Source organism: Talpa europaea (genome assembly GCF_964194135.1).
Source record: "Talpa europaea genome assembly, chromosome: 1".
Classification (NCBI taxonomy): domain Eukaryota; kingdom Metazoa; phylum Chordata; class Mammalia; order Eulipotyphla; family Talpidae; genus Talpa; species Talpa europaea.
In genome coordinates this window covers 144,371,876-144,384,908 of record NC_140073.1, presented here as the reverse complement: position 1 = coordinate 144,384,908, position 13,033 = coordinate 144,371,876, and positions in this window count along the sequence as shown.

Below are 13,033 nucleotides of genomic sequence, written 5' to 3'. Positions count from 1 at the left end.
CTGGGATGGGGAAACTACCCCCCTCCACACACACACACACACATACACACAGGAGAACGATTAGGTTTGGGGGGCGGTGGATGGGAATGATGCCCCTATCTTGGGGGAGCCATCTATTAAAGAGAAGACAGGGAGGAAGGGCAGGGCTCAGGCAACGGGCCTGAGTGGTGAGGAACACTGATGTGACTCCACCACTCCCCTTTTTCTCTTGGCCACAGCTGGACAGACAGCTGTGGCAGCGGCCCTGCTCCCACGACCCACCCTCTGATTCTGGCTCAGCTTTGGGATTTCTGGGTGTGAAGGCTACCAGGGCTTGTGTGAGACAGGGGCTACTGCCTGGGGGGGGGGGTGGTACCCAGGTGCTAATCCCCATCCGGCCAAGGCAGAGGCAGCGCCTCTCTGACCTTCTTGGAGATTAGTCCCCATGGCGACAGTGGCAACTCGCCCCCTCACTCTGGCGAGGCCAGGTGAGAGTGTGGGGGAGGCATAGACTGGAGAAGAGGGAGGAGGGAGCCTATCTGAAGCACCCAGTTTCTCAGGAGTCAGAACTGAGAGGCCCTCCAGGGGGCAGTTCGATTAGTTTACAGGTACAAAACGGAGGCCCCAAGGGGGGGGGGGGTGCGTGGCCTGCCCAAGGCCACATCTGGACCCAGGAAAAGCACTGGGACAGGAAGTCAGGTATCACGTTAACCTTCCAAGAGAGTAAAGCCCTGAACAAGGATAAAGGAAATTGAGCTACCTCCTGTCCCCCCACTCTCCCAATCTGAAATCCACCATCAGGGTGGCTGGAATGGGGTGAGTCGGAAGGATCCCCGCACTGACTGCAAGACTGGCTCCTATGGGGCCAGTGGACACAGATCCCTGAGCCATGCTTTCAGGCCAGACTCCTCTCCCAACCCAGCCAGGCCAGGTCTGGGGGTGGAGCGAGGGAGTGAGGGAGCCGAAGGGTTTGGGGTCTGGAACAAATAGCAAAGTCAGCTCCAGGAACAGCTGACATTTATTGGGTGGCTACCGCAGGCCAGTTCCGTGTGTTGCATGCATTTAAATCTTCACAACAGTTTTTGAGAATTACTCCCATTTTACAGACAGCGAGTTCATCTTCTATTATAAGCAATGATGCTTGGATTTGAACCCAGGCAGCTGGGTGCCCCCAGAGCCCACGCTTCAGGGTCTGTGTGATGGTGGCTGGCTGGCAGAGAGCCTTATGCTGATGTGTGATCCTAACGCCGGGCCCCGCCCCCAGCTCACAATACCATGTATCAAATATTGGAGGAATAAATGAGAAAACAAATGTCTGCCAGTCCATGAGTTAGACGCCGAGGTGTCTGTTGAATCCTAGACTGAGCCTCAGCGAGGCAGGTGGGATCCGCTGTGGGCCTGTAACTGTGTGGATGCCCGTCTCCTCCGCCTGCCGCCCGGCAAGCCCCAGGTCTGGGTGAGTGGGTCGTGATGAAAGCAGCCGACCTGGAAGACAGCCAGGTCTCCATCCCCACCGAGGGGCAGAGAAGAGGGGTTCTGTTTACAGTGGGATAGGGCCACTGTCTGCTTGGCTCGTGCCCCAGCCCCCTGGGGACCCGCCTTTTCCAGCCTAGTCCCTGGACCCCACCAGAACAGAGCTGGTCTCCGCACCTCATTATCTCTGTCTCCCGGGAGACCAGACCTTACAGCCCCGGGGAAGGTGCTCATCTGTCGGTTCCTCCCGCCAGACCTGGGTGGGGGAGGGGAGGGAGGAACTGGGCGCCCTAGGAGGGGCTGCCGGTGGTATCTGGGGAGGGAGGGCGCCAGTCACAGAATTTGCATCTTCAGGCACCTAAGCCCGGGCTGATTTCCCAGTGAAATGAGAATGAGGAGTGGGGGGGGAGGGGAGCTGACCTGGGCAGAGGACGTTGGTCTCAGGGCCGCCGCTAAGGCGCAGCAGGACTGAGCAGCAAAGCTGTTCCTGGGGCTCTCTGGGAGGGAAGTGTCGCTTCTGGGGATTCTCAGGGCCTTTCTCTGGGATGGAAACCTGCAGTTTGAGCTCAGGACTGGGTTTGAGGGTTTCCGTGTCAGATAGATCTGCATGTCCCCATAATGTGACGGGGATCTGAGGGAAATATGCCTGAGTGAGGGATTCTCTAGGATTTCGGGTCCCTAATGGGATGGGTATTTTGACCGATTGTGGTGGAGGATCCGGAGGATTTCCTGTGGAACTGAAGTCCCTACATAGATGAAGGCTTGGTGGGGTGGGGCAGGGGTCTCCATGAGGCTTTCAGGTTTCTGGGGTGTAGATTTGGGGATGCCAGGTTTTTGTCTACCTAATTTCCTTCCATGCCCAAAGGCAGAGGCTGAGGATGTGGAGGAGGTAGGGGTGAGGGTGGTGAGCTGGCAAACAAAGCCACCTGTGCATCCTTCCTTCAGGAAGCTCTGAGCCACAACTGATCTGGGAAAACAAACAGGACCAGCTGCTGGGGGTGGGGGTGGGGGGCGAGGAAGAGGTTGAACGGAGGGAGATTGGGGGGCTGGACCAGCCTGGTAGACAAAGGAGGCCGGGATGGGGGGGTACTCAGAAAAGGGACAGGGATCCCAGAGTCCCTTTCCAGCACACGAAATAGGGCTGCCTGACAGACACTTCTGGCTCTTTCCCCTCTGGGGCTCATTCTTCCCTTTCTCTTGACCCCGAGTCGCAGAGCCTGGGATGGGTACGGGAGGGCACCTCGCCCTCAGAGAGCCCTAGAGGTCTTTGGGCATCAGGCTGTGCTCTGTGAGGGTGCTGGTGCCCATTTCTGAGAACTGCTGGACCCAGACAACTAGAACTAAAAGCCACAGACTATAGAGCAGGGGCAGGACCTGCACCGTGTCCTGATGAGGAAACTGAGGCCCAGAGGAGGGGAGAGGCTGGTGAGTGCCCGCAGCTTCTGAGTGCGGAGCCAAGACCAGAAGTTAGAGTTCCTCCTCCCACACGGGGTCTCCACCCCAACCTACCCCCACTACGCCCCCCTAGCCTTTGCTATCTCTCTCCCCGCTCCTCAAACCCCCCCACGCACTTCCTGCCGTGGCCGTCGTTTGAACACTGGGACTGGAAACTGCGCTCGCAGGTGGGGCCGCGACCTCAGTGACCCGCCCAAACCCCCAGCCCAGAGGTCCCGCAAATACGACGTGCAGCTTCTGACGGACAACCACGCACCCTGGAGACCATCACCCTGGACCCCCGTCACCGACCCCCGCCAGCGCCCAGCCTGACTCACTCTCCACCCCTCGGACCTCAGCCTCCCACCGACGCCCCCGAGCACCCGGCCCCCCGCGCCCGCGCCCCACCCCGCGCGGTCCGCTCGCGCCCCCTGGCGGCCCAGTGCAGAATTGACGGACAGAGGTGGAGAGAGAAACCAAGAAAAGGGGCTTCTCCACAGACTCGACCTGTGAAGCCCAGGCCAAGGGCCAAGACACCAAGGGCCCAGGACTGGATAGTTTGTATTTCCACTTTATGTTTTTCGGGGGAAATTTACTCTATTTGTGTTTGTCTAAACCCACTCTAGTTAGGGAGCCAGAGGGCTGGTCATGGTCTGATCCTGTACCCAAGTGAACTTGGCTGTGGTTGTCCCTGCTCTGACTTGCATCCTCCTAATTTGGACTTTACGCCCCATATTCTCAGGCCTTGTACTCTTGGTACTCAGCTTCGGATATGTCACCCTCAATAGCACTCCTCGCCCGGAAAAAGACAGAGCTAAGGAAAACTCCAGTTGCACCCCCTACTACGCTCCCAGCTGCACCCAGAATTTCAAGAGTGGGGAATTCAGTAGGATAGGCAAACCACCACCCCTCCACTCTCACTGGAGCACATTCTCTGCGCCCTTCCCCATGGATATTTGGCCCAACCTAAACACTCTGTTAATTCATTCATTCACAGAGTTTATTGAGCATCTACTGTGTGTTCCACACTGGCTAGCTTTGAGGATAGCAATTGAAAGCAAGGCTGACACAGCCCCTGACTCTTAAGTGGAGCTTACACTCCAGTAAAGAAGGCATCAGCATACCCATAAACACCCACAAACAGAAGATGAAAAAGACAACACTACAGAGTGATATGCACTATAAAGAAAGAGGGTGATGTGCTGGGACAGCTTCACCCAGGAGATAGCAAAGGAGCCACCACACCAAGATCTTGTGACTAAGACACCCCAGGAAACTGGAACAGCAAATGCAAAGGTTCTGAAGACAGAATGAGGTTGACACTTGGAAGAAGGAATAGGCTTCTCAGAGCTGAGGTAGCTGCATTTAGCCTTTGAGGCCTTTTAGTCCCAGGAGACCAGATGGCTCCAGCACCGGCTTTAGAGTCGTTCTAGGGGCCTCCCTGGTGGCACAAGGGGTTGAGATGCAACCTATGAAGCTGTCCGGGAGCTACCCAAATGGCGCAGCAGATGTCTCCTGACATGCCTGCTGCTCCCCTCAGCAGTGTATTTCAGTCAGTCTGCCTGTTCTGCCTCCTACTCTGTCTCTGTTGATTCCTCTCACCCCCTGCACCTCTGGCCTGTACCTCAGTTCTTGTATGCATAAATAAATAAATCTTGTATGCATAAACAAATAAGTAAATCCTTTAAAAAAAAGAGTCGAAAGGTCTAAATCCTAATCTTACTCTGACACTGCTTAGTGATGTGAATTTGTAAAAGGCCCTGCTTGAGCCTTGAGCCTCAGTTTCCTTCCGCATCTGTATACTCAAACTACCTCATTGGATTGTTGAGTCTATAAAGAAAGCACACTTGACTCACCAGAGCAGCAGTTACTCCCCTTCTCAAGCACCCCTCCACTCCTGCTGGGAGACTCCCTCTCCTATTAAGGAAAACATAATTTTGCCAGAAGCCTTCTGTATTTTTGTCAGCTATGGTGGTTAGAGAATTCTGCTGCATGTTGTGGGGATATGTCCTCCCTGGAGCTTCCCTTGGAGCCCCAAGACTTTCCCCTTCCCTCTCCCACCCTTACCACCACACATAGGCCCAGAGATTGGGGGCAAGAGCTTAAGATCTTCAGTCAAAAGAAAAGCTCAGGTTCACATTTCTACTAGGCCATTTCTCAGCTGTGGCGCCTCTTCGACCACGGTCTGGAATTTTTGTGGGCCTCTGTTCATCTACCAAACGCAGGAGAGTAATCGTGCCTACCTCACTGGGTCGTTGCGAGAGTTAGCTGAGATCATGAACCTAAAAGTTCTGAGAAGAGCAGTTGGACTGAACCAGGCCCTCAGCAATCTGCTGCTAACTCCCAGGCAGACGTCGGACTGAGTGTGCTGCCCTTGGGGCTTTGTCTGGCGGCTGACAGACGTAGCTCACTCCCGCCTAAGGCTGAAACTTCTGCCTTTTCATTACCGGGAGCTGCTCCCCTAGTTGCTATTATTTGGAAGCACTTGACAAAAATCCAACCTGCCGCCTTTCACGGTCCCTGCGCCGCCTTGCGGCAGGTGCTGTCCACGGCGCGCTGTCGGCCCCTCCTCGCTGGAGACTCCCGGGGCGCAGCGCCTGGTCGGGCGACTCACATTTGAGAGGAAAGGGGCCGCGACAGATCGGTCTTCCAGGGGAAAAAGGGCCGAGGGGCGCGAGGAAAGTCGCTGGCGGAGAGCATTCTCTTCCTCCGCCCTCGTGTCACCCAAAAGAGGGTCTCGACCTAAGAGATTAGACGTCGGGAAAGAACTTGGGCGCCTCCAGGGAAGAATGTGCCGTCTTAGCCCAGTTGGGGATCCCAGAGTGTCCCGGTACCTCGTCCCCGAGGGTCTGGACCAGGGTGGGCGAATTCTGCCCCAAGGTCAGGTGCGCCTTGCCGGGCTGCGCGCTTCCCCGCCCCACAAAATAAACAGCAGTCAACCTCGGCTCGACGGGGCGCGGCTGTACCTGGGCAGTTTCCACTGTAATCCCTGAGGGCTGCGGGAAGGGCCTCCGGCTCACGGGGACACCAGAGCTGACAGACGCCGACCTGCTGACTCAGCTACCCCCGTTCCAGGCCGCCCTCCCGCAGCCTCTCGGTTTCCCGGCAGGACGGCGCTCACAGCCCGCTACACACTCACAGCTGGGGCGGGTTTTATTTAGAGGAGGCGGGAGGGAGGGAGAGCCTCCGGCAGCCCGGGTCCAGCCCCTAGGTCCCCCATCCCCTCAGCGGGTGGGGCGGGCCTCGGCCAAAGAGGGGTTCACGAGGCACCGAGCGTTTGGTACCTTTCTTTTTGCCGGCAGCCGCACGAGCTGTGCTCCCGCGACGGGCTAAGCCCCCGCCTGCCTCGCTCTCTGGGAAGAGGCGCTTCCAGAGCCATGGATGCCGACTGCGGAGCGACTGCGCGAACATGGAACATCAGGGAGCGCGGAGGTCTGCGCAGGGTGCGCTCAGCCAAGGTGGAAAACGGCGCGTGAGCGATCGCTGGCTGCACATGGACTGAGTTGGGAGGCAGAGCGCTGGCCTGGCCCAACTTCAGCTCCCAGCCCTCGGTTCCCCAGACTGCAACCCCCGAGAGAAACCCACCAACATGGGAAAATCCTTGACCTCTCAGAACTCCTCAACTACTGCAAGGCAGATCGTAGGAATGTATCATGTGTGAGCTGAAGGGATAAAGGAGAGAAAGAACACTGGCTTCGTGGGGCCAATCTGAACCCCAAAGGGGTTCCCAATATAGTTATATTCTCTCTGAAGTTTTTCTCTGTAGAGAGTTAGATGGTTTTGTGCTTCCTTTAACACCAGAAACAAATCCCCGCTGCTTGTTCCACCTGGTCTCCTGGAGCAGAAGGTGCTGGGGAGAGTGGAAGCCTCTGGGATATTTGGGGCTTCTGCCACAGCCTGGGGGGCTCCTATACTTACCTCTGCAGGCCCCTAAACCCTTAAGTTAGGAGAGTGTGGTCAGATGATCCTCACAACCTGGAAAAATCCTACCAACCTGCGCCCCTGAACTGAAAGCTTGGGCGCTCAGACTGATTTAGGATCTTTAGCCTCTAGAGGGGCTGAACTGTCATGTGATAGGTACATGGGGAAGGACTTGGGGTTGGAGGGGAAAAAAGCGATTCTTTTTGATCATTGTAAGCAAAGGGAGGAGGAGAGAGGCAAGCTGGGGCAGATGTCCCTTAGTCCCCTTACCCTTCTCTGGTTAGGACACTTTTAAGTATCCCAATTTCCAGGGACAGTAGTTCATCCAGGAGAAGGGAATGATACTCACTGGCATGCTTGGAGTGGCAGTAGCAGCCACCACAGTGGTCAGCTGATCTCCTACTGGCCAGTGCTTTGTGCAGTGATCATAATCCCTCCTCTGTCCACCCCACTCCCTAGTTCCTAGCTCCATGCCCCGGCCCCATAATGGCTCCCCAGGAAGATCATCCAACCACTGTGTGGGGTGTGTGTGGTAAACACAACTCCTAAATGGATGGTAATGTCATTGTTGTTCAGAACCGGAGGGGCTTCGGAGGGTATAAGACAAGTGCTGAAATCAGCACCACGGACAGCACCAGGACCTCACCAGTCTCGAACACCCACTAGTTCCTCATTCGTGTTAGTGCCTCTGTCATGACACAGCACGGGGTGACTACTGTTGGCCCCATACATATGTGTGGAAATGGGATTCAGAGGGGCAAATCGCCCCCCCCCCCGGATCACAATAGTTAACATGAAGAAGAGCCTAGACCTCAATCCAGGGATCAAGGCTGAGAAGACAGTCTCTATATGCATGTATGGGAAGAGAGGAAGGCTCTGTAATGAATCAGATGCACTGGAGGGGAAGATCTGACTTCCCATTTTGCCAACTTATGTGCTGCACTGGTGAGGCCTGGGGCTGTAGGTGGAAGGCAGAGAGCAGGTGCTGACTCAGCCCAGAATCTCCATTCCCGGAGGCCAAGGAGTCCTGCAAGGGAAAGAGCCTGGGATTGTGGAAGTCAAGACCAAACCAACTCTGATGTTCTGACCTGTGGGTTCTGATCCTGCCATCCAGCACCATTTATCTGGACCCATAGGAGGCTGTGCCCTTGTGCTGGACAGGGAAGTGGAAAGTCAGCGGAACACTTAGGAAAACTGTCTTAATCAATGGACCATGTTCATCCCAGGACCTCTGGTTTTCCTCCTGCAAAATAGGACCATGTTGCAAGAGGCCTTCTAGCCTCAACAAACAACTATGAACCAGAGACACACTATGGGGGGTGGGGGCAGGGAAAGGAGGGATTGGGGTCAAAATAAGGGGGTTGCAATTGTATGGGGAATATAAAAATAAAATTTTTTAAAAAGAGGCCTTCTAGCCTGACCTGGAATGGTCTCTGGGATAACTTCCCCCACAAGTCCCAATTTCATCACTTCAACCCAAATCCATAAAAGGAACCATACTGGGGACCCTGAGCATCCCATTTTCCCAGACTGCTTAGGGAGTTGGGGAGTGAATTTTTAACGCTAGGAGTTCTTATGGAACCTAATTGTCTGCACAGCTTGTGTTGGGCAGTGGGCAGGGGGGGAGTGGAGCTGACAATGTTCCCATCAACACCTCTTTAGAGGGCTCACCTGTCCACTTCCACATTCCTGTGCCTCAGAACCACAATGACAGCCATGTAACACTGTTTGAGGAGGACAACTTCCGGGGTTGCAAGTCTGAACTCAGTGATGACTACCCATCCCTGTCCTCCATGTGCTGGACCCACAAGGATGTGGGTTCCCTAAAAGTCAGCTCTAGCACGTGATTCCTGGGATAAGAACAGAGGAAATGAAAAGAGCAGGAAGGCATTGGAGACCAGGGAGGAGAGTAGGGAACATGGCCAAGAGCCATGGTGATGAGAGACAGCCCCGTGGAGAAAGGGGAAGTGAGGTGATGGAGACAGACTGGGAAGGAGACTGGGTGCAGGTAATGGGAGAAAATTAGTGAGGGGAACAATATGGGATAGAGAGGGAGACTGAAAGCATGAATGAGGAGGCAGTGGAGGGTGGCAATAGGAAACGAGGAGGCTAGGAAGGTGATAGGAAGACCAGGAGCAATGGGCAGGGCAGGGAGAGATCCAAGTACAGAAACCTGAAGAATGGTTTTGGAGTTGGGGGTTGGGATCTGAGCAAGAGGACAGTCACTAGTGGAGGACATAGGTGAGGGTGAGGGCAGAGTCTACTTACCATCCCTGTACCCTCGTTGGCCTAGGGGGGGTGGCCTATCAGTACCCAGGCTACCAGGGCTACCAGTATGTACTGGAGCAGGACCAGCACTGTAGGGAGTTCTGTACAGTAGATTTGGCACACAGGCCCACAATAGTCAGCACTACCCCGCAGCACCAGCACCTCCCCTGAAGATGCTAATAAATGTCCCTTGAACTTGCCTGTCCCTCTACCTTCTTCTCAGTGTCTTGCTTTATGATCCCCTTTCTTATCTTTCAGATGATCCCTCCCTGCCAACTTGACCCATCCCTCAAGCTCTAGGACCTTACTGCAGAATAGAAACTTGCTTAGGGTGTCTGACGCTAGCCTGATGGGGTTGAGAAAAAAACTCCTGGTAAAAAAAAACAAAAAAAGAAAACAACCTCCTGGGGATCCTGCTCGGTACTACCAGTACATTCATTCCCTGTCCTTGGTAAAAGCCAGCAGCTCAGGATAAGGGTACCAAGGGCAGCTTTGCCATCCTCTGATTGGAATGCTCACCCCCATATGCGCCCTGGCTCATAGCTGAATTTCAGCCTAGAAACGCGCATGCGCATGCACACACACACACACACACACACACACACACACACACCCAGGTACCACCATGCAGGGCAAGATCTTTTTAACTCTTGCAAGAGCTCTGTTGACTCCTCTCCCACCCCCAGGGCATTTCTAGTTTTTGTCTTCACCCGGGCTCCCTATCCAGCCCAGGGCCTGCCTTACAGAAGAAGGAAGTGGGTGGAGCAATTCCCACGCCTCCCCAGGCCTGTAAGGGGGAGACTGCCTCTCTGAGTCCAATGCCCTACCCCACCCTTTGAATAATAAAAATCCTTTACCTGGTATTGAGCTCTCCGTTTACAAACATTTCACTCTCCTCTTCTCATTCTTCCTCCCTCCTCACTCTTCAAGGGCTGATGAGGTGGAGTGGCCACCCTTCAGCCACTGCCCACAGTGAGCTGGGTTCTAGGGTGGCATGGCAGGGAGGAGTGTGGTAGCAGCCATCAGAGCCCCTGGCACCAGTATCATTTCTCTTCAGTTCCCTCTGTGGATCAGGTAATGATGCCCCCAATCTTCCTTAGACAGGGTCTCCTTGGGACTCCCCTCATCCTACCCCTTAGGGATGCTTGTATTTTCAAGCCCTTTTGGATCTATGGATGGGGAACAGTGGTCCTTATCACTGCCCCCCAGCCCAGGAAAGCAGTCAGGGCAATGCTGAACAGTCAGGCATGGAGCTGGGCAGTCCCCAGGGGCCCAATTGTGCAAAATCAGGCACCTGCTTCCTTGAGAAAATCCCTGGGATCCAGGTGCATGGCATTCCTGAGTGTCTCAAGTCTCCTGCCTATAAACTGGGGTGACTGATTCCTTCCTTATCTTTTTTTAAGATTTATTTATTTAGGCATACAAGAACTGGGGTGCAGGCCAGAGGTGTGTGTGTGGGGGCGGGTGAGAGGATTCACCAGAGACAGAGTGGAGAGCAGAATAGGCAGATCTACTGAAATACACTGCTGAGGGGAGCAGCAGGTGAGTCAGGAGAGGTCTGCTGCACCATGTGAGTATCTCCCTGGCTGGGAATCGAACTCATGCTGCAGTGGCTGTGGATAGCTCCAGAGTGCCGAGTCTTAACCCCTTGTGCCACCAGGGAGGCTCTCCTTCCTTATCTTTCTCACAGAGTTATTGAGAGGATTCAATGAGAACCTCCTAAACATGCTTGTGATGTTATGGAAAAGCACTGGGCCAGCCAATGTAAGGTCCTGCCTTGCCACCCCCTCCCCATGGACCCCGGCTTTGCACAGGAGACCAAGGACCAGAGCTCCAGGTAAGGTGTGAATTCTGCTCTTACCTGGCTGGGTTCTAAGGTTTATGGTCCCTGTTGCATTTGACCTTCCTAGCACCTTCCACACTTCATCCATTCCACCAAAGAAGAAACTGGCGTTTTGAGAGGAAGAAGCCCTGATGAGGTCACTCACTTGGTGATGAAGCCAGAGTTCCTGACCCCAAGTCATACTGTGAAGTGGAAGCTGAACTGAGTTGAAGCTAAAAGTCTCAGATCTTAGCAGAGCCCTGAACCTTATGGGCTCCTGGCCTTTCTGGCTGATCACTGACCCCTAAGTGTCCCGTGGGAAATAGGAATGACAGCTGCATGTACAGAGGCTTGTCTGAGGACCCAGCATAGGTCATAGGAGCCTCATCGTTCTATATGGCGTGTAACCCCATTTTACAGATGAAGAGATGAACCTCTCATCTTTGACCCCACACCTGCCTTTCCCGGGATCCCAGGCCTCAGGGGCAGCGCTGGGGCATCTCCTACCGCAACTTGTAAAGGACCTCCCAGCTCTCCCTAGGGAGAATAGGGTTCTCTGGGTTCCTGGGGTCTCCTCCTAGAGTCAGGACTCAGCCCTCCTCCTAGAGTCCTTCAGATTTTTGCACCCCCCTCCCCAGCAAGGAGGAAGGAACACTCAGTTACAGAAGGAGAAACAAACAGGGTACCCTGCCGCAGCCGAGCCCCGTAGTCAGATTCCCCAGCGTCCTCTGCCAGGGCCCCGGAGCAGGGATCCTGCGGAGAATGTGGCCTCCCATCCGCTGCCCCATAGCCCGGGCCTCCTCAACCCCTGGGCTCAAGCAGTGAGCCAGGCTTTGAGATGCCCAATTCTGACTGTAGCCACTGGGCGCTGCATGGTTATGGAAAGTGGGTTCTTGACCCAGAACCCCGTCCTCAGTCAGCATCCTGCTTTCTCTGGCCTCTACAGAGCCAGAAAGCCCCCCCACCCCAGTACCCAGAGACCCTAAGCCACCCAGGAAACCGCATCCATTGTGTAACAAGACAGTGTCTCGGCGGGGTTTAAGCAAAGGTGCCCCGGGGCCTCACAGCAGCCGGGTTTGGGGTAACCGGGATTGGAGGGGCTGTGAGATGGAGGGTGCGCCGGGCCGGGAGGGGGGCAGCCAGCCCCGGGCAAGACAGCAAACCCGAGCGCGGACCGGGAGAGAAAGGAGACGGGGAGAAAAGACCGGGGAGATGGGGGCCAGGGGAAGGGGCCTCGAGAGAGGGGGAGGCTCTGTGGAAGTTGCCGGGGGAGAGGCCCCGGCGCTGCCCCCGGGGCCCGGGATCCCGGGAACCGCAGGGCCCTGGCCAGGGGCTGGGGGGCGGGGAAGGAGGCCGGGTCTCCAGGGCCGCGGGGAGCGGGCGAGGAGGAAGCGGGAGAAGGGGGGCGCCGCGCGGAGATAAAGGGAGCAACGGCTGCCGGGCCGGGAGCGCAGCGACAGGCGAGAGGGAGGGAAGCGGAAATTTAAAAGTGAAGATGCAGATAACGCAGCCTGGAGACGGGCACCCGGGCTGGGGATGGGGGAGCGCGGGGGGAAGGGGGAGGAGAGAGAAGGAGCGAGGGGGGCGGGCGAGTGCGGAAAGGGGGGGGCCTGTGGCCCCGGGGGCCCGCGGTGGGGCCCGGCGCCCGCCCCGTCGCCGTTCGCCGAGAGTCGGGGAGGCGGAAAAGTCACGCTCTCCCGACCGGACCCGAGCGCGGGGCCCAGCCCATCCCCCGCGCGTCTCCACGGCGGCGGGGCGCGGGGGGCTGCCGGGTGCGCTTGGCTGCCACACGGCGCGTTAGACTTTATTGCGATGGGGCGATAAGAGGGGCGGGGGCCGGGCCGGGGCCGAGGCGGCGGTGCTGTAATTAAAACGGAAATTGCGGCCCCTGCCCGCGCGGGGGCCGGAGGGTTCCCGGCAGCCCGTAGCTGGGAGCGCAGCTCCAGGACACCCCCTGCTCGCGCCCCCCCCAACACCACACCCAGGCTGCCCCCTCCCGCCAGGCCTGCCGGACCCGGCGCGTCTTCTCCCTGCCACCCGCGGTCGCCTCGGGCGGGGATCGGTGCCCCGGAGCGCAAAGCCTGACGCGCCCCCCTTTCTCGTCCCCCACCCCCCACCGCCCAGTCCCCGGCGGCG